The 22909-nt window shown below is 39.5% G+C and overlaps 1 long non-coding RNA gene across 1 annotated transcript in view; it reads left to right on the top strand.

Annotated features, from left to right (window-relative positions):
* The window catches only part of LOC110257192 (uncharacterized), a 127627-nt gene that overhangs the window by 50331 nt on the left and 54387 nt on the right, over positions 1-22909 (top strand). The window contains exon 4 of the long non-coding RNA XR_014829380.1: positions 21919-22009. This is a non-coding gene — a long non-coding RNA (uncharacterized LOC110257192). The remainder of the gene's footprint in view (positions 1-21918; positions 22010-22909) is intronic.

The following is a 22909-nucleotide window of genomic DNA, read 5'->3' as shown; positions in this document are numbered from 1 at the left end:
TTCTGTCCTGTTCCATTGATCTATATTTCTGTTATTTCTGTTTTTGTGTCAGTACGATACTTTCTTTTTTTTTCTTTTTTTTTTTTGTCTTTTTGGGGCCCCACCTGCAGTATATGGAGGTACCCAGGATAAGGGTTGAGTTGGGGTGTAGCTTTAGGCCTACACCACAGCTCATGGCAACACTGGATCCTTAACCTGGTAAGGCCAGGGATAGAACCTGCGTCCTCATGGATGGATGCTAGCCAGATTTGTTTCTGCTGAACCATGACAGGAACTCCTAGTACCAAACTCTTTTGATGACTGTAACTTTGTAGTATACTCTGAGGTTGGGGAGCCTGATTCCTCCAGCTCCATTTTTCTTTCTCAGGATTGCTTTGGCTATTCAGGGTTTTTAAGGTTTCCATACAAATTAAAAATTTTTTGTTGTCGGGGGAGGGAGTGGGATGGACTGGGAGTTTGGGGTTAGTAGATGCAAGCTATTACATTTAGAATAATCAATGAGGTTCTACTGTGTAGTAGAGGGAAATATATTCAGTCTCTTGGGTTAGAACATGATGGAAGATAATGTAAGAAAGGGAGTGTGTGTGTGTGTGTCTGTGTGTGTGTGTACACATATATATGACTTAGTATATATATATATATATATATATATATATATATAAATGACTGGGTCAATTTTCTATATAGTGTAAATTGGAACAATATTGTAAATCAACTATACTTTAATTAAAAAAATTTTATTCTAGTTTGGTGAAAAATGCCATTGGTAATTTGATAAGGATTCCATCCATAGATTACCTTGAGTAGTATAGTCGTTTTGATAATGTTGATTCTTCCAATCCAAGAGCATGATTTATCTTTCCATCTGTTTGTGTCATCTTTGATTTCTTTCAATAGCATGTTATACTTTTCAGGGTACAGGTCTTTTGTCTCTTTAGGTAGATTTATTCCTAGGTATTTTACTCTTTTTGATGTGTTGGTAAATAGGATTGTTTCCCTAATTTCTCTTTATGATCTTTCATTGTTAGTATATAGAAATGCAATATATTTCTATGTATTAATTTTGTATCCTGAAACTTTACCAAATTCATTGATGAGCTCTAACAGTTTTCTGGTAGTGCTTTTAGGATTTTCTATGTATAGTATCACATCATCTGCAAAAGATGATAGTTTTACTTCTTCTTTTCCAATTTGGATTCCTTTTATTTGTTTTTCTTTTCTGATTACTGTGGCTAAGGACTTCCAAAACTATGTTGAATAAAAGCAGTGAGAGTAGACATCCTTCTTTTATTCCTGATATTAGTGGAAATACTTTCAGCTTTGCACTGTTGAGAATGATGTTAGCTGCGGGTTCCTTATGTACGGCCTTTGTTATGTTGATGTAGGCAATATATGGCCTATACACACTTTCTGGAGGGCTTTCATCATAAATTGGTACTGGATTTTGTTAGAAACTTTTCATGCATCTATTGAGATCTTTTATTCTTCAATTTGTTAATGTTGTGCATCATACTGATTGATTTACAGGCATCAAAATATCCTTGCATCCCTAGGATTAAATCCCATTTGATCATGGCATATGATCCTTTTAATGTGTTATTGGATTCAGTTTGCTAGAATTTTGTTGAGGATTTTTGCATTTATGTTCGTCAGTCATATTAGCTGTAATTTTCTCTTTTTGTGGTGTCTTCTGATTTTTATATCAGGGTGATGGAGGCCTCATAAAATGAGTTTGGAAGTGTTTCTTCTTCTGTAATTTTTTGGAACAGTTTCAGAAGTTTTGCAGCATCCCACAGGTTTTGGATCATTGCATCTTCATTGTCATTTGTTTCCAGGTATTTTTTAAAATTTTCTTTTTGATTTCTTCAGTGATTTGTTAGTTGTTTAGTAGCATACTGTATAGCCTTCACATGTTTCTGGTTTTTGCAGTTTTTTTCTTGTGGTTGATTTCTAGTCTCATAGAGTTGTGGTCAGAAAGAATGCTTGATATGATTTTAAATTTATTGATGCTTGATTTGTGGCCCAAGATATGATCAATCCTGGAAAATGTTCCATGTACACTTAAGAAAAGTGTATTCTGCCTTTTGAATGAAATGTTCTAAAAATATCAATTAAGTCTCTCTGGTCTAGTGTGTCATTTAAGGCCTGTGTTTCTTTATTGATTTTCTGTCTTAATTATCTGTCCATTGTTGAATGTAGGGTGTTAAAGTCCCCCACTCTTATTGTATTATTGTCCATTTCTCCTTTTATGTATGTTAGCAGTTGCCTTATATATTGAAGTGTTCCTATGTTGGGTGCATGTATTTACAATTGTTATATCTTCTTCTTGGATTGATCCTTTGATCATTATGTGGTGTCCCTCTTTGTCTCTTGTAACATTCTTTATTTTAAAGTCTATTTTGGGAGAGGGAGGACAAGACAGCAGAGGAGTAGGGGGACACGCTCACCCTCTCCCACAAACACAACAAAAAAAGCACATCTACAGAATAAATGACTCGCACAGAACAGCAACCAATCGCTGGCAGAGGAACCTAAACTCCAGTAACGGCAAGAAGTTCGTGACATTACTGGGCAGAACGGGAGAAAAGAGGAGAGTGAGAGAAGGTGAATCCGAGCGGGAGGGGCGCTCCCGAAAGGGAACTGCGGAGGAGAAAGGGATCCCGCACCCTGGAAAGTCACCTACTCGGGGGAAAGATCAAACAAACCGGAGGAATCTCCAGATGCAGAGAAGAGTGTAGCAGTAAGTTGGAGTACTGAAAAGCCGATCAAGAACCGAACGGACCATCTGAACTATGGGCACAGTCACCAAAAATTGAGACGCCTGGGTGGGGGCTGGGCACCAAGTCCTCGGCTCCAGAGGTTGGTCCCCGAGAAAGGGCCGGGGGATGCCTGGGTGGGGGCTGGGCACCGAGACCTCGGTCCAGAGATTAGTCCCCGAGATCAGGCTGGGGGGGCGGGGCAGAGCAGAGACTGCTTGGGAGGTCTAGAAACCATTTGATGGGGCAGAGACTGCCTGGGAGACTAGAAAACAAAGCTCTTGCAGAGGAAGGGAGCAATACTCTAGGGGCGGGGAAGTGGAAAGCCACATCAGAGGGAACCTGGGAGAAGAGCCTGGTCTGCGCCCGTGCTGGGGAGGGGAGAGAAGAAGGGATGGGTCCCCACAGAATACTCCCCACGCCACAGCAAGCTTACAGGTCCACTAGCTAGCTGAAAGCTGTGCTTCCCAGTGCATCCCCTCCCCCCACCCCCACCACCCCCTAAGCTCTCACCCAACCTGGGGCTACCTGCCATCCAGGAGGGCTGGCCTCAACAATTGCCTGAAGCCTACCACCGCAGGGGCTGTCCCTGCACAGGCCTGCTTGCCCTTTGGAGGGGCTACACTTCCGCAGAGCAGCACCAAACACCACCAGCCCCCGAGAAAAGGCCTGCAGCCCAGAAAAGCTAGAACAAGCCTAGACAGGCAGTGAATAGATCTGCCTAATTCTCGGACGGTTTTTCTGAGTTGGGCTGCCCTGGAGAGGAGCCTCTTGGGTTTCCAGCAGCCCTGCTACCCGCCCAAGCCCCCAGGGGGTGCCAAGACCTAGTGGATCAGCTGCATAGGACTGCCAGCTCCAGGCAGGAACCCCTGCAGCCCAGAAAAGCTGCAACAAGCTTGGCCGAGCCGGGAAAAGAGCTCAGACGGTTTTTCTGAGTCGGGCTGCCCTGGGGAGGAGCCTCTTGGGTTTCCAGCGGCCCTGCTACCCGCCCAAGCCCCCAGGGGGTGCCCCACTCCCACGGAATAGCTGCTCAGCACCACCAGCCCCCTGGAGGAGCCCCTGAAGCCCAGAAAAGCTGCAACAAGCTTGGCCAGACTGTGAAAAGATCCGCCTACACTCTCAGGCTGTCCTTCTGAGTTGGGCTGCCCTAAAGAAGAGCCTCTTAGGTTCTCAGTGACCCAGATAGCTTCTCCAGACCCCAGGGGGTGCTGCACTCCTGAGGAACAGCTGCTCAACACTGCCAACCCCCTGCAAGAACCCCGCAACCTAAAAACACCAGAGCAAGCTCTGCATGACCAAGTGAAATCTGCTGCCATCGTGGTGTGGACCTCCCAGTCCTGTCTGCCCTCAAGAAGTCCTCCTTTGCTTCAAAGAAACACTATTAGCCCCATCAACACTCCAGAAAAGCCACACTGCCTCAAAAAAGACTGACCAACAACAACAGCCCTCAGGAAATATTCCATGGCAGTGACAAAGCAAACACTGCCCGATAACGGAGAGTACAACTCCCTCAGGAGAAAGAAAACAACAAGCAAGATGAAGAAGCTGAGAAATCACTCCCAGTCAAACCAACAGGAGAACTCACCTAAAACAGTCAACAATGAAACAGATCTCTGCAGTCTGACAGACCTGGACTTCAAAAGAGAAATACTGAAAATACTGAAGGAATTAAGAGAAGATATGAACAGTAATGCAGATACCCTCAGAAAGGAGCTAGAAAATATAAGGAGGAGCCAAGAAAAACTAGAACATTCAATTGCAGAGATGCAAACTGAACTAAGGGCAGTAAAAACCAGAATGAATAATGCAGAAGAATGAATCAGTGATATGGAAGATAGAATAATGGAAATCACCCAATCAGGTCAGCAGGCACAAAACCGAATCAAAAAACAGGAAAGGAATATAAGAGACCTATGGGATAATATAAAGCAGGCCAATCTACACATAATAGGAATTCCAGAAGGAGTAGAAAAAGATAAGGGGATGGAAAATATATTTGAAGAAATCATCGATGGAAACTTCTCAAATCTAAAGGATACTGGATTCAAGATACAAGAAGCACAGAGGGCCCCAAACAAACTGAACCCAAACAGATCCACACCAAGACACATCATAATAAAAACGGCAAAAGTTAGTGATAAAGAGAGGATCCTCAAGGCAGCAAGAGAAAAACAGAATGTTACCTACAAGGGAACCCCCATAAGAATATCAGTTGATTTCTCTACAGAAATGCTACAGGCCAGGAGGGAATGGCAAGAGATATTTAAAGTGCTAAAAGGAGAAAATATGCAACCTAGAATACTCTATCCAGCAAGAATATCATTTAAAATAGAAGGGGAAATAAAAATGTTTTCCAACAAACAAAAACTTAAAGAATACAGCAACACAAAACCCAGGTTAAAGGAAATATTGAAAGGGCTTCTCTAAACCAAAAAGAAAGGAAGGAAAGGGAAGAAAAAAAAAAAAAAGAAGAAAAGGAAGAACTAGGACTGAGGAAACCGCAATCAAAGAGCAGTCACTCAAATAAGGCAGCATACAAATTTAATCATGAACATGCTTCAAACAAAATAAAATTAAAAAGAAAAAAATAAAAAAGAGTCATCAAAACCATAAAATGTGGGCAAGGGATGTTAGGAAATAAATAACCCTTTTGTTTGTTTGTTTGTATGTTTCTCTTCTTAATTTTAATATAGTAATGAAGTGTTTGAACTTACAAGACCATCAGGCTAAAACACACAATTATGGGAAGGGGTTAGCATACTTAAAAAACAGGGCAACCACAAGCCAAAAGCAAATATTGCATTTGCAAAAAATGAAAAAAAAAATACACTCAAGCAGATAATAACAGGAGACCATCCAAACAAAAAAAAAAAAAGAAAAAGAAAAGAAAGGAAGAATGGAGAACCATAGAATCAACTGGAACACGAGGTTCAAAATGGCAATAAATAATCATCTATCAATTGTCACCTTAAGTGTCAATGGACTGAATGCCCCAATCAAAAGACACAGAGTGGCTGAGTGGATAAAAAGGCAAAAACCTTCAATATGCTGCCTACAAGAAACTCACCTTAGGACAAAAGATACATATAGATTGAAAGTGAAAGGGTGGGGAAAAATATTTCACGCCAATAGACATGACAGAAAAGCAGGAGTCGCAATGCTCATATCAGACAAAATAGACTTTAAAACAAAAGACATAAAGAAAGACAAAGAAGGACACTACTTAATGATTAAGGGATCCATCCAAGGAGAGGATGTTACTATCGTCAACATATATGCTCCAAATATAGGAGCACCCAGATACATACAGCAAATATTAACAGACATAAAGGGAGATATTGATGAGAATACAATCATAGTAGGAGACCTAAATACCCCCCTCACATCAATGGACAGATCCTCTAGACAGAAAACCAATAAAGCAACAGAGATCCTAAAGGAAACAATAGAAAAGTTAGACTTCATTGATATCTTCAGGACACTACATCCAAAAAAAGCAGAATACACATTCTTCTCAAATGCTCATGGAACATTCTCAAAATCGACCACATATTGGGACACAAAGCTAATCTCAATAAATTTAGGAGCATAGAAATTATCTCAAGTATCTCCTCTGACCACAATGCCATGAAATTAGAAATCAACCATGGGAAAAGGAAAGAGAAAAAACCTACTCCATGGAGACTAAACAACATGCTACTAAAAAACCAATGGGTCAGTGAGGAAATCAAGAAGGAAATTAAAAACTACCTTGAAACAAATAATAATGAAGACACAACCTCTCAAAATCTATGGGATGCTGTGAAAGCAGTGCTCAGAGGGAAATTTATAGCAATACAGGCCTTTCTCAAAAAAGAAGAAAGATCCCACATTGACAACTTAACCCTCCACGTAAACGAACTACCAAAAGAAGAACAAAAAATTCCTAAAGTCAGCAGAAGGAAGGAAATTATAAAGATCAAAGAAGAAAGCAATAAAATAGAGACTCAAAAAACAATAACGAAAATTAATAAAACCAAGAGCTGGTTCTTTGAAAAAGTGAACAAAATTGACAAACCCCTGGCCAGACTCACTAAAAAGAGGAGAGAAAGAACCCAAATAACCAAAATTATAAATGAAAAAGGAGAAATCACAATGGATACAGCAGAAATACAAAAAACAATAAGAGAATACTATGAACAACTATATGGCAACAAGTTTGACAATCTGGAAGAAATGGACAATTTTCTAGAATCTTACAGCCTGCCAAAACTGAATCAAGTAGAAACAGACCAGCTGAACAGACCGATCACTAGAAATGAAATTGAAGAGGTCATAAAATCACTCCCTACAAATAAAAGTCCAGGACCAGATGGCTTCACAGGCGAATTTTATCAAACATATAAAGAGGAATTTGTGCCCATCCTCCTGAAACTCTTTCAAAAGGTTGAAGAAGAAGGAATACTCCCAAAGATATTCTATGAGGCCACCATCACCCTCATTCCAAAACCAGACAGAGATACCACCAAAAAAGAAAACTATCGCCCAATATCATTGATGAATATAGATGCAAAAATTCTCAACAAAATCTTAGCCAACCAAATCCAACAACATATCAAAAAAATTATACACCATGACCAGGTTGGGTTCATCCCAGGTTCACAAGGATGGTTCAACATACGCAAATCAATCAGCATCATACACCACATTAACAAAAAAAAAGTAAAAAATCATGATCATCTCAATAGACGCAGAAAAAGCATTTGACAAAGTCCAACATCCATTCATGATCAAGACCCTCGCCAAAGTGGGTATAGAGGGAACATTCCTGAATATAATCAAAGCCATTTATGAGAAACCCACAACAAATATAATACTCAATGGGGAAAAACTGAAAGCCTTCTCACTCAAATCGGGAACAAGACAGGGATGCCCAATCTCACCACTGCTCTTCAACATCGTTTTGGAAGTCTTAGCCACAGCAATTAGACAAACAAAAGAAATAAAAGGCATCCATATAGGAAGAGAAGAGATAAAACTGTCACTATATGCAGATGACATGATACTATACATAGAAAACCCTAAGGACTCAACCCCAAAACTACTTGAACTGATTAATAAATTCAGCAAAGTAGCAGGATATAAGATTAACATTCAGAAGTCAGTTGCATTTCTGTATACCAGCAATGAAGCATTAGAAAAGGAATACAAAAATACGATACCTTTTAAAATTGCACCTCACAAAATCAAATACCTCGGAATACACCTGACCAAGGAGGTAAAGGACCTATATGCCGAGAACTATAAAACCTTAATCAAAGAAATCAAAGAAGATGTAAAGAAATGGAAAGATATTCCATGTTCCTGGATTGGGAAAATCAATATTGTAAAAATGGCCATCCTACCCAAAGCAATCTACAGATTCAATGCAATCCCTATCAAATTACCCATGACATTTTTCACAGAACTAGAACAAACAATCCAAACATTTATATGGAACCACAAAAGACCCAGAATCGCCAAAGAAACCCTGAGAAACAAAAACCAAGCAGGAGGCATAACTCTCCCAGACTTCAAGAAATACTACAAAGCCACAGTCATCAAAACGGTGTGGTACTGCTATCAAAACAGACAGACAGACCAATGGAACAGAAGAGAGAACCCGGAAATAAACCCTGACACCTATGGTCAATTAATCTTTGACAAGGAGGCAAGAACATCAAATGGGAAAAAGAAAGTCTATTCAGCAAGCATTGCTGGGAAACTTGGACAGCTGCATGCAAAGCAATGAAACTAGAACACACCCTCACACCATGCACAAAAATAAACTCCAAATGGCTGAAAGACTTAAATATACGACAGGACACCATCAAACTCCTAGAAGAAAACATAGGCAAAACACTCTCTGACATCAACATCATGAATATTTTCTCAGGTCAGTCTCCCAAAGCAATAGAAATTGGAGCAAAAATAAACCCATGGGACCTCATCAAACTGAAAAGCTTTTGCACAGCAAAGGAAACCCAAAAGAAAACAAAAATACAACTGACAGAATGGGAGAAAATAGTTTCAAATGATGCAACGGACAAGGGCTTAATCTCTAGAATATACAAGCAACTTATACAACCCAACAGCAAAAAAGCCAATCAATCAATGGAAAAATGGGCAAAAGACCTGAATAGACATTTCTCCAAAGAAGACATACAGATGGCCAGCAAACACATGAAAAAATGCTCAACATCGTTGATTATAAGAGAAATGCAAATCAAAACTACCATGAGATACCACCTCACACCAGTCAGAATGGCCATCATTAATAAATCCACAAATAACAAGTGCTGGAGGGGGTGTGGAGAAAAGGGAACCCTCCTGCACTGTTGGTGGGAATGGAAACTGGTACAGCCACTATGGAGAACAGTTTGGAGATACCTTAGAAATCTATACATAGAACTTCCATATGACCCTGCAATCCCACTCTTGGGCATCTATCCGGACAAAACTCTACTTAAAAGAGACACATGCACTCACATGTTCATTGCAGCACTATTCACAATAGCCAGGACATGGAAATAACCCAAATGTCCATCGACAGATGCTTGGATTCGGAAGAGGTGGTATATATACACAATAGAATACTACTCAGCCATAAAAAAGAATGCCATAATGCTATTTGCAGCAACATGGATGGAACTAGAGAATCTCATCCTGAGTGAAATGAGCCAGAAAGACAAAGACAAATACCATATGATATCACTTATAACTGGAATCTAATATCCAGCACAAATGAACATCTCCTCAGAAAAGAAAATCATGGACTTGGAGAAGAGACTTGTGGCTGCCTGATGGGAGGGGGAGGGAGTGGGAGGGATCAGGAGCTTGGACTTATCAGACACAACTTAGAATAGATTTACAAGGAGATCCTGCTGAATAGCATTGAGAACTTTGTCTAGATACTCATGTTGCAACAGAGGAAAGGGATGGGGAAAAAATGTAATTGTAATGTATACATGTAAGGGTAACCTGACCCCCTTGCTGTACAGTGGGAAAATAAAAAAAAAATAAAAACAATAAATAAAAAAAAGAAGAAAAAAAAATTAGAGGGGAAAGTGGGGGGTGAGGATGAAAGAAAATAGTATTTCACAATAATTTTGGACTCTATTGAAAGAATTAAACAGACAGTATAGAAATAAGAAAAAAAAGTCTATTTTGTATTATATGAGTATTGCTACTCAAGCCTTCTTTTGATTTCCACTTGCATGAATATATATGTCTTTTTTTTTTTAAATCCATTCAGCCAGACTATGTCTTTTGGTTGGAGTATTTAGTCTATTTACATTTAAGATGATTATTTATATGTATATAATAATTTTTGTTTTGTTAATTGTTTTGAATTTGTTTTTGTTGGCCTTTTTTCTTCCCTGGTGGTTTGATGACTCTTTAGTGTTATATTTGGATTGCTTTTTCATGGGAGGGACTGATGCCAGCCCACTGGTAAGTAGAGCTGAGACTTGTCCCTTTGGCAAGTGGGGTTTTGTCTCTGTGTGTGATAAGAGGCAGCTGTGTGCTTAGGAGGACTTTAGGCAGGTCTTTTTGCTGATGGATGGGGCTACATTCCCACCCTGTTTGTTGTTTGGCCTGGGGCTTCTCAGCCTTGATAGATAGGGCCAGAATTTTCCAAAATAGTGGCCTCTAGGGGATCTTGCACTGATGGTTATTCCCTGTGACCTCTGCCTCCAGTGTCCTGCCCCCATATTGAGCCACAGCTGCCCCCTACTCTCCCAAGAGATACTCAAAGACCCACTGGTTGGTCTGACCCAGATTCTTATGGAGTCCCTGCTTTGTCCTGGGATTCAATCCACATGAAACTCTGTGTGCACTCTTTAAGAATGGGATCTCTGTTTCCCCTAGTCCTGTGGAGATCCTGTGCTCAAGGCCCACTGGCCTTCAATGCCAAATGCTCTTAGGACTTATCCTCCCAATGCCAGACCTCCAGGCTGGGAATTTAATGTGGGGTTTGGAAGTCTTAACTCTGTTGGTGAGCCTCTTTGATATAGTTATTTTTCCATCTGTGGGTTTCCCACCTGGCAGATATAGGATTGCTCATATTGTGAAAGCACCCCTCCTACCGTCTTGATGTGGCTTCTTCTCTGTCTTTGGATGCAGGGTATCTTTTTGGGTATCTTTCAGATGATTTTGTTGATGGTTGTTTATTAGGTAGTTGTAATTGTGGTGTTTATGAGAGGGAGTGAGCTTGAGTCCTTCTACTCCTGCCATCTTGTCTCTCAATCTGAAAAGTCCCTCAAATTGAAGCTTATAGTAGAAACATAGCAAAAGTGACTGATAGGGAGGTCATTTCCTGAGAATGAGATAATAATTCAGTATTTGGCCAGACATTGCTTTCCAGGTAACATTCTCTGCCAACTTTGAGGTTTCTGTTTTCAACTACAAACTGTCAAAGTCAACATTTTCATTCTTTTTGTGTGTGTGTGTCTTTTTGCCTTTTCTAGGGCCGCTCCTGCGGCATATGGAGGATCCCAGGCTAGGGGTCCAAACAGAGCTGTAGCCACCAGCCTACACCACAGCCACAGCAACACAGAATTAGAGCCAAATCTGCAACCTTCACCACAGCTCACGGCAATGCTGGGTCCTTAACCCACTGAGCAAGGCCAGGGATGGAACCTGCAACCTCATGGTTCCTAGTCGGATTGGTTAACCACTGCACCACAATGGGAACTCCAACGTTTTCATTCTTAAGAGTAAAGAATGACATGGCTTTTCAAGTACTTTTTGTTGAAGTCTGCATGCTTAGTCTGTGAATAGTGTGGTATATTTGCTGTCTGAGCGTTTTTCTTTTTTCAGGAAGTGAATTTACCATAAAACCAAGGCAGCTGCATTTTACTTGTCACTGTTGAAACATGTAAAGCCCAGCTGTGAGACTGATATGGATGAGGTCAGGCAACACTGACAGGGTAGGCTTCTCTTATTCACAAAAGAGTGTAAATATACCTAGTGTAAGTACTCTAAGTGGAAGTGAGACACTTTATTGAAAGGATTTATTGGAAAATTATAGTTCCATTATTCCTTCATTGAACAAATATGAATTGATCATTTACCATATTGACACAGTCTCTGACCTCACTAATGGTGGAGACCATCAAGTAAACAGGTGTAACCAGGATAACATTTTGAAAATACTAAATGAATGTGATTTTAATTTGCATGAAATCAAGATAGTCAGAAGCTCCCACCGTGCATCACACAGATGGACTACATGAGCCAAGCTTGGGCTAAGGAGGTGCTGTTAATGAATAAAAGGATGAATAAAAGTTGGGAGCTAAATAATGTCAGGTGAAAACACAAACAAGTGTGAAATCCCTGTTCCCAGTAAGAACATTCAAGGAACTGAAACAATTTCAGCATAGCTGAAGTGATAAGGGAAGTGGCAAAAGATAAGGATGGAGAAGTGAAAAGAAGCCAGATCATATAATGCCAAATAAGCACTGTTACCATGTATTTGGTGCATTTGAGGAATTGAAAGAAGGCCATTGGGACTGAAACCATTTAAGTGGAATAGTTCAAATTATTAGTTTAAGTGGTAACTACTTTGAACATTAGCACTCAATAAATTTATCCAGCTTGAAGAACTATGAAGTAGCTAAGGATGTTCCTGTGATCCAATTTGGATGAGGGCCTTGGGTAAGTAAGAAAAACGAAAAAGAATCTGGGTGTTTGGTCAAGTGGCCGCTTAGAAATAGGGAAGTGATGGACTCTGCACAGCATCCCCTAGGTGGGACATTCTCAAGTATTCTTATGGCATTTGTAACAAGGGTAGGCTTAAGCCTTGGTTCAAAAAAGAGAAAGAAAAAGTCTGTGAAGCAGCTCTGATTCTCCTCCCTTCCCTTACCAGAGGAAGCTTCCTTAGAGGAATGGGAATTAGCACTCAAAAGAGGCTTTGAAAACAATGCCTGAAAAGAGTTTAGAACCCTTAATGGAGTTGAAGGAAGAATAAGATAGGCCTGTGGGGTACTATACAAGGAAATTACCATTCAACCATAGGAATCAGAGACATTCAGAGAACTTGGTTGTAGTATACATCTAAGAAAGAGTGCTATAGGTCAAAATCAGAAACAAAAACAACAACAACAACAACCCAACCCTCCGCAAATTATTTATGGTTCCAAAATTCATGAAGGAACCTAGGAATCCAGGAACAAGATAAAGAGAATCTAAAAACACTTAGGTGAAGGGGCTAGGTCTGGAATTTATGCAATGAGCCAAATATTGCTACTTGGGTTCTCCTTTTTGGGTACTAGTTGTATTTATATGAATAAGTCAGCATCAGTTAAGACATAGGGTCATAGGAGACATGTACAAAAGTGAAGGACACTCCTAACAGAATGGTCACCATTGACTGAAACTGTTACCAACAAGAGCAATCATCAAGGAAGATCACAGTAAACCAGACAAGTTACCATGGTCCAACCTTCAAGTGATGACATTGGGAAATACTGTCCAAAGAAACCAAGGAAAACCACAGTCGAGAGCTCCAAAATGAAATGACTCTGGGAAGGATCAGGCTGGGTGGCCACATGACTCAGTAGTCTTTATCCAGCTTTCTCTGGAATTCTAATAGAAATCACTTTTGATATAAAAGAAGGGAATAGAGATGGAGGTAAATTGGAACACAGCTGCCGACTTGGACTATCTTTTACACAAGTATAATGTATCCTTGGGCTCCTGGTAGAGGGTAGAAGAAAAAGATGGCTACATAAAGCCAAGATGTGTGTGATGTCCTTCGTCACTGGTTTTTGGTTTGCAAGCTGGCAGATCAGAAACGAGATTCCTTCAGTGGTAACGTTTGTATCCTAGTCAGCTTTTTATTAATGTATCAGCTTTTAGTGATCAAAGTTTTCCTCCCTTGTTGATTTTGCTTATAACCAAGCAGAAAACACATTTACTTAAGAGTCATTTCTCTTATTTAGGACCAGAATCTGTTTGGAGGAATCTCTGGCAGGATTGGTTTGTTTTCTTTCTTTCTTCTCTCTTCCTCTCCTTCTTCCTTTGTTTCTCTCTCTCTCTTTTTCTTCCTTCCTTCCTTATTTACTATATGAGCTATACTTGGCAATTTAAGTTTAGATCCAAGCAATAAATTTCTCTTAAATCAACAGAACCTATGAAGTTGTTAAAATGGGGAAGTTAATATCCCTGAGTCTTAAGGTTTTTCATTGGGTTTTTTTTTGTTGTTGTTGTTGTTTTTGGCCACACATGTGACATATAGAGGTTCTGGGCCAGGGACTGAATCCCAGCTGCAGCTACGGCAACGCCAGATCCTTAACCCACTGGGCTGGGCTGGGGAATCAAATCTATGCTGTGGCAAAGATTTGCCACAGGATCCTTAACCTGCTGAGTCACAGCAGAAACTGAGTCTTAAGTTTTAAAATGAATGGAAATACAAGCACATTAAGTAATCCTGCCCATGTCCTTTTGCTAGTTCTGTTTCATCGAGTATATTTTTTATCTTTTTGTAAGAAGATTTAAAATAAATAGTGCTAAAATAGTGCTATAATGATTTTATTATTAAATTATTAGAATTAAATGAACTTAAATTGGCTGGAATCTTGGATAAAATTAAATGAATACAAAATTTAAGACAAATTGTATTGAAGTAAATAGCTATGAAGAAGGGGGAAAATCTATAGCTAGGTAGATGTAGTAAATGAGCACAAAACATATCTGAGTTTCTTTTTTTTTCTTTTCTTTTTTTTTTTAGGTCCTCACTCACAGCATAAGGAGGTTCCCAGGCTAGGGGTCGAATTGGAGCTGTAGCCATTGGCCTACACTGCAGCCATACCAATGCCAGATCCCAGCCACATCTGCAAACTACATCACAGCTCAGATTAAGGCTGGATCCTTAACCCACTGAGTGCGGCCAGGGATTGACCCTGCGTTCTCATGGATGCCAATCAGATTCATTTCCACTGAGCTACAATAGCAACTCCTGAGTTTTTTGATAGGACAAAAATAAAAATCAAGTTTGATTATATATTTCTCATGATCCAATCTGAGAAATTATCCTTTTGTATCCAAAGAGACATTTTGTTTTTCCCCAGTACTCTAAGAGAAATTCATCTCAGAAGTCATTACATTGGAGACATTGGTCATATAGTAGACAGTACATTCAATACAGAGTTTGAGAAATTGCATAAACAGTCTTCCTATGGCTATTTCTTATAATAACCTTTTCTGAAATACAAAGTAAAATGTTAAGCCAAGCTTGTAAAAGTATGTCTGTGTTAGGGTGAATTAGTAATAGATTTTTTTAAAAAAAAATATGACCCGATTGCTGCAATGGTAATCTGTTGAGAAGCTGGGGCAGTGAGCTACCATCTCATGATTCAGATGTCCTTGTGAAAAGAGGGGCAGAGCAGAGAATTCACAACCAAGCCTGCTGCTGAAATCACAGGAATCTGGGTTGTAGATGGATAGGAGTTCCTCACAGTTACTGCTTGGGTATGAAACAAAGTCAAAGTTTTGTCAGGCAAGTTACAGAGCCTTTTATAAAATCCTGCCCAGATGGAAGTGCCTACTTACATTTTCGTAGAAGTGGATGATGGAAAAAAAAAAAAAAAAAGGTTGAGAAAATTAATAGTTGTGGTTTTCAGATAGTAAATTGGCTCCTGACATTATTTGAAAAGAGTATAAAGTATTTATTGACTATATGAATAAAAAATGCTTGAACTATCATTTTCCAGCTTATGCAGTAGGCTCTCCTATTGACACAGCTGTCTTAACCTCCGTGTGGCAAGGCGTATGTTTACTACGAGCATTCCTCGTCGCCATTTTGCTTAGAAGAGTACTTTGCAAAGAAAAGAAACCCACGGTGGTAGACGGTGATAAAAACATTTGCTTTGTATTCTTTTTACTTGAAAATTTTAATTGAGACAGTTATAGATTCACATGCAATTGTAAGAAATGATACAGAGAGATCATGTTTATATTTTTCCCAGTTCTTTGTGGTAACATTTTATAAACCCTAATATATTGTCACAACCAGAATATTGACCTTAATACAACCCACTGATCTTACTGAGATAGTCCCAATTTTACTTATCCTCATTTCTGTGTATGAATACATGTGTTTAGTTCTATGCAATTTTATCACATGTAGTTTTTCCTGTATCTGTCACTACAGCCAAGATAATGAACAGGATCCATCCTGTTGGCCTTTTATAATCCACTTTTTTCCCCACTCTACACCTCTCACCACCCCCTCAGCCCTAACCCTTGGCAACCACTAATCTACTCTGTATTCCTAAAATTTTGTCACAAAATGTTGCATAAATGGAATACAACATCAAAAAAATGTTGTGTAAATGGAATCATATAAGATATAACCTTTAGGACTGGCTTTTTTTTTCTACTCAGAATAATTCTCTGAAGATTCATCCAAGTTGTTCAAGTAGCAATATTTCATTTCTTTTTGTTGTTAAGTAGAGTTGATTCATAGGAATGTACCACAGTTTAAGTAACTATTCATCTATTGAAGGACTTCTGGGCTGTTTCAACTTTTTGGCTATTACAAATTAAAATGCAATGAGAATTCATGTACAGCTTTTGGTGTGAACATAAATTTTAATTTCTCTGGGATAAATGCCCAAGGGTGTAATTGCTGAGTTGAGTAGTATTGCTTGTTTGGTTGTTTAAGAAACTGTCAAGGTGTTTTCCAGAGCAGTTGTACCTTTTTACCTCCTACTAGCAATGTATGTGTGATCTACTTTCTGCACATCCTCACTGGAATTTGGTGTTCTAATTTCATTTTAGCTATTCTGATAGGTAGATAGTGATATTTCATTGTGTGAGTGTTTTTGTTTTGTTTTGTTTTTGTCTTTTTTTTTTTTTTTTTTTTTTTGTCTTTTTGCTATTTCTTTGGGCCGCTCCGCGGCATATGGAGGTTCCCAGGCTAGGGGTCGAATCGGAGCTGTAGCCACTGGCCTATGCCAGAGCCACAGCAACGCGGGATCCGAACCGCGTCTGCCACCCACACCACAGCTCATGGCAACGCTGGATCGTTAACCCACTGAGCAAGGGCAGGGACCGAACCCACAACCTCATGGTTCCTAGTCAGATTCGTTAACCACTGCGCCACGACGGAAACTCCCTGTTTTTGTCTTTTTAAGGCCGCACCCATGGCATACGGAGGTTCCCAGGATAAGGGTGGAATCAGAGCTGTATCAGCCAACCTAAGTCACAGCCACAACAACCTGGGGTCCAAAGCCACATCTGCGACCTACACCACAGGTCACAGCAATGCCAGATCCTTAACCCACTAAGCAAGGCCAGGGATCAAACCTGCGTCCTCATGGATGCTAGCTCCCGCTCTGCTGAGCCACAACGGGAACACCAATTTCATTGTAGTTTTAATCTGCATTTATCTGATGCCTAACGATGTTCAGTATATTTTCATGTGCCTATTTACTATCCGTATATTCTCATCAATGAAACGTCTGTTCATGTCTTTTGTCCTGCTTTGTTTTTTAAAGTGTACAACTGTATAACTTCAGTTTTGGATTTTTTTAAAAATGGAAAGTGCCATGAACAAGTTATTTGCATTGTTTCATTTCGGAGACACCAAGACACCTCCCACTGATGTAATTCTTATGTTTGCACTTGAGTGCTCAGCAAAAGGTAAATGGTTTCAGAATGCTCTCAAAAAAATTTTTTTAATTTTATAAAGTATTGGTGAGCCTTAGGATTTCTAATTAATAGTTAATAAATTAGAACAGCAATAAAAAATAAATTCACTTTTTTTAAAATTTTATTAAGTATTGGTGAGCCTTAGGATTTCTAATTAATAGTTAATAAATTAGAACCGAAACAGAAAATAAATTCACTTTTTAAAAATACATTTGAGTTGTAGTATATACTACCCCACCCATCAACATCTAGGTTCAACTAGAAGAAAACTTCCAAGAAGAGGCAGTGAGATCTACACAAGGTTAAGCCTATATTTGGAGGCCGAGCTCAGCACGGTTTGCAAGACAAGCATTAACTGCCAACCCTTGGCATGTAGTTTATTATTAGTGATTGGCAGAGAAGAGCTGACAAGAGTGGCAAGAAGGGCTGGAATCTCATCTTGATCAACCTCAGCACAGGCCAGCATAACATCTAGGCTGCTCAGGGGAAGTCTCTTTGCGGTAAGAGGACAAAGAGTGTTAATTGGGATGGAGAAGGTAGTGGTCCCTCTCCCTGGGTTGGCGGGGTCCAATATAGAAGGAGATATTTCCAAGCCAGTGAAGACAGAGATGGAGGAAATGTACCCACAAGAGATGTTAGGAGGGAACAGGACATTACTTTAAATAGTTGTTTGGGGAAAGGAGTCTTCTTCGCATGAGAGGAAAGAATGAAAGCCCCACACTTATGAGAAGAAATATTACATCTTTTTTTTCCTTTCCTTCCAGCACTGTACCACTGAGTGTCACTAAATTTTAGAAACCATAAATCCTGGTGTGTACTTGCTGATCGTGGATGAATTCTGGAATGTACATATATTAGTCTAATCTCTATCCTCCACCTCAAATACTCTCTAAAGCTACTGTATGGATACAACCAACACTGCCCCAGATTTAAGGGAGAAAGATATTCTAGACCATTAGACTGACTGACTCACAATTTGAAGTGTGGATAAAATGTCCCCCAATATTTCCCTGCCCATATCCCCCCTCAGCTATCACACTTTTGCTTATCGTTTTCATAACCAAATGTCTTAAATTAGCCCAATTTCCTTATTTTTTATTTTTATTTTTTCCTTTTTTAGGGCCTCACCATGGCATATGGAGGTTCCCAGACTAGGGGTCTAATCGGAACTATAGCTGCCAGCCTATGCCACAGCCACAGCCATGTCAGATCTGAGCTGCGTCTGCAACCTCCACCACAGCTCACAACAATGCTGGATCCTTAACCCACTGAGCGAGGCCAGGGATAGAAGTGGCAACGTCATGGTTCCTAGTCAGATTCATTTCCACTGTGCCACGACAGGCACTAGCCCAATTTCCTTATTGCTTCTCACTCTTTGACTTTTTCCCATGTCTCCTCCAATATGGTTCTTGCTGATGACTTAATAGGTTTCCAGGTCACTAAATCCAATGGGCACTTTTTCAGTCTTCATCTTACTTGACCACTCAGCAGCAATTTCCCCCCCTGTTATCTTCCTACCTCTTCTTTTTCGACTTCTCCCCCCTCCATTGAAACCTTGAGAGCTGGAGCCCCTCAAGACTTATTCCTCAACATTTCCTCTTAAACATCCACAGACATGGGATTGTACCCAAACCTCTTTTGAAGCTAGCAGATTCTCTCCATTGAGTCAAACTTTCCATGTTAATCAAACTACTGTTTTTCACTTTTGTCTCCCTGCCTGCCAATTCATGCTCCACAGTGTTATTTCAAAAAAGTAATCTTGTCACTTCTCTGCTCTTAGATAAAGACTGGCTCCTGCTTGCTTCTCCTATTGCCACCAGTCCTAGGCTCCATCAACACTTCCTCCTTTCCATTCATTCTGTCTCAGTGTCTTTGCTAAGACAGTTCCCTCTGTTACTCCTCTTTGCCCTGCCCTCCAACTTTATCTAGTTGCTGCCTAGCCATCATTCATGTTTTGTCCCAAATGTTAATTTCCTCTGGAAAGCTTTCTGACAAAATAGAGCAAGTCCAGCTCTCAAATGCTTAAGAGCCCCCTGAACTCATCCCCTAAAGTCTTTTCACTGTTTTTATGTATTTGGATAAATATAAGTTGTGCCTCTTAAGACTCTAAGTTCTGGAAGAGTTGGTGCCTTGGCTATTAGTCCTCTCTGTATCCAGAGCAGAGAATGAGTGAAGAAACCAACTAGTGAGAATAGTTCAAGAGGCTGAAAAATTTCCCCTTGGCTCCCAGGCCTGCACAGAGTAGATCTTCCACAGCCTGAGGGAATGGATTTCCTGGAGTAAGTACACTGGCCTGGGAAGTGAGCATGAACCATGACTGTCTCATAATTCGCTATGCCAAGTTCAATTTCTGGTGCTCTTCTTTTCTGATTATTTAAATAATTCCTGAAAGCCCTGCTCATCCAGGAAATTGTCTCAGATTTAATTTAATTTAATTTAATTATTTATTTATTTGTCTTTTTGCCATTTCTTGGGCCGCTCCCACGGCATATGGAGGTTCCCAGGCTAGGGGTCGAATCGGAGCTATAGCCATCGGCCTACGCCAGAGCCACAGCAGCGTGGGATCCGAGCTGCGTCTGCAACCTACACCACAGCTCATAGCAACGCCGGATCCTTAACCCACTGAGGAAGGCCAGGGATTGAACCCACAACCTCATGGTTCCTTAGTTGGATTCGTTAACCACTGAGCCAGGACGGGAACGCCCAGATTTTATTTTTTAAATGTTTTAAAATAACACTTGTAGAGCACTTTGTAATTTATAAGGTATATATATTTCCATTATATCATTTGAATCCCCAAACACCATCTGAAGTCACATATTATTCTTAAGTGACAGACAGATGTGGAAAATGAGGCTTAGAGAGATTAAGTGACTAACCTAAAATCTCTTAGCTTAGGGATTGAGTAGGAACTTTATCCCTGATTTTGCAATTCCAAGTTCTGTCTTTTCCTAATGCTAAGTAACTTCCCATGGCTTCTCTTCACTTGGTCAAGTCTGAATTTGGACTTCTATGGTTAACAATACCCTAAGAATGATGTAGTTTGCATCATTGCTGAATATATAACATATTAAATGTATATCACTATATGTATGTGTATCACTGCACACACACACACACACACATCTCTAATTTGGGGGAAATACTTTCAGCTGTATGACTCTTATACTGGAAGAGACATTTGATTTATATGTTGCCTTTGGTCAAATGACCACATATCTTTCTCTCTCTCTTTTTTTCTTTGGTCACTCCTGTGGCATGTGGAAATTCCCCAGGCCAGGGATCAAATCTAAGCTACAGCAGTGACAATGCTGAATCCTTAACCACTAGGCCACCAGAGAACTCCATCTTTCTCTTTTTTTAAATGATAATATTCAGGTCATTGTTGACTAGGTCTACAAAACAATAATACAGGAGTTCCCACTGTGGCACAATGGGATTTGTGGTGTCTTGGGAATGCTGGGACTCAGGTTCAATCCCTGGTCCAGCACGGTAGGTTAAGGATCTGGCATTGCCATAGCTGAGGCTTAGGTCTCCACTGCAGCTCAGATCTGATCCCTGGCCTGGGAACTCCATGGGCTGCAGGATGCCCCCCTGCCAAAAATAAATAAGACAAACCCTCAAATCTATGGAAAAGTGGTTATGTCCATTATCAATCATTAATTTTTCCATTATACCATCAAGCCATTTTTATATTATTTCAGATAAAATCCAAAATATAAACCAATTATGAGATCAAGAAATTTTTTTATAAGAGCTAGTCAGGCATCCTAAAGTGGGACAAATCTTTACATTTTCCAGCATAAAAAAAGAAGAGCACATGTTAATAACTCAGGTTTGCAGTTTACAGCCAGATCCTTTATTACTGGTCGTTTAGCTGCCAAAAACTTTATTTATTTTTTTTTAAATTTTGAATTATATCTTTTTATTATCCAAGCCATTAAACTCTGACATTGCCATAAAGAATCAGGAATTTCCTGAATATATCCTACTTTTGTTTTTTTTATTTAAAAAAATTTTTTATTTCATTTTAAAATTTTTTTATTTTTATTTTATTTTTAGTTTTTATTTATTTTTATTACTAAAATGAATTTATCACATCTATAGTTGTATAATGATCATAACAATCCAATTTTACAGGCTTTACATCCCATAACCCAAGCACATCCCCCACCCCCCAAACTCTCTCCTCCAGAGACCATAAGTTTTTCAATGTCTATGAGTCAGCATCTGTTCTGCAAAGAAGTTCAGTCTGTCCTTTTTTCAGATTCCACATGTCAGTGAAAGCATTTGATGTTGGTGTCTCATTGTATGGCTGACTTCACTTAGCATGATAATTGCTAGGTCCATCCATGTTGCTAAAAATGTTGGTATTTTGTTCCTTTTAATGGCTGAGTAACATTCCATTGTGTATATGTACCACATCTTCTTGATCCACTCCTCTGTTGATGGACATTTATGTTGTTTCCATGTCTTGTCTATTGAAAAGAGTGCTGCAATGAACATTGGAGTACATGTGCCTTTGCGAGTCGTGGTTTTCTCTGGATAGATGCCCAGGAGTGGGATTGCTGGATCAAATGGTAAGTTGCCAAAAACTTTAAATGTCAGAATTCAAAGTGTGTTAGTCTTAAATAGCTGGTTACTTCTTAAAAAAAAAAAACTGCGAAAGATAATTGTACAGAAAATTAAGCTCTGATTTTTGGCTTATTTAGATTTTTATCAAGAGTGGTTTCCCCTTGAGGCAAGCTTTATAGTGACAGTGAAAGTATAATTCTTGGCTACATAAATATTTACTTGAAAATCACCTGTAAGCTGAGGTCATGGTTCTAGAGCTAATATGTTAATATGATGAATATATTCTCTGTGGAGTCTCAGAAAGAATGAAATAAGTTAAAAGCAGCTTGTTCAATATACCTGTAAAGTGCAGACACTTCTGCAGATTCCATCCATTGTAAGATTCACCCCTGATTTGAAAACAGCTTCTTTCCTTTTTCATGATAAGGCACATACGGAAAGTTGGCAGATGATGATCCTGAGGGCTCCAGCTGTACCAGGCCACACCAAATCTCTCCGAAAGCAGAGAGGATTCATAAAAACAGTTGAACAAACAAACAAAAATCCTCCCAGTTCATTGGAAAAGAACATGACACTAGTTTAAATACAATCACGTTAATATGAAAACATTTGATTTTAGAAAAGTCAAACTGGGGAAAAGTACACATTAGGGTAAAGGAAGCCTGGTAGCTAATTCTGTATAGCCAATTATTTTCCATTTTACATCCATTAGACTGAATCTTGGAGGAAGGCACATCAAAAAGATTTTGTTTACCAAATTCAGGGAATTTGGTAAATTCCCTGACGTTCAGGGAATGTCAGAGCTGTGAGCTTCAAAACTTTCTTTTCTTTTTTTTTTTGGTCTTTTTGCTATTTCTTGGGTCACTCCCGTGGCATATGGAGGTTCCCAGGCTAGGGGTCCAAAC

The sequence above is a fragment of the Sus scrofa genome, chromosome 15 (assembly GCF_054392235.1).
Source record: "Sus scrofa isolate SSC_HxYL_T2T_F1_AM1 chromosome 15, Sscrofa_HxYL_maternal_Yorkshire_Landrace_v2.0, whole genome shotgun sequence".
NCBI lineage: Eukaryota > Metazoa > Chordata > Mammalia > Artiodactyla > Suidae > Sus > Sus scrofa.
The sequence above is the reverse complement of the archived record's forward strand: the minus strand, read 5'-3'. Positions and strand labels throughout refer to the sequence as shown.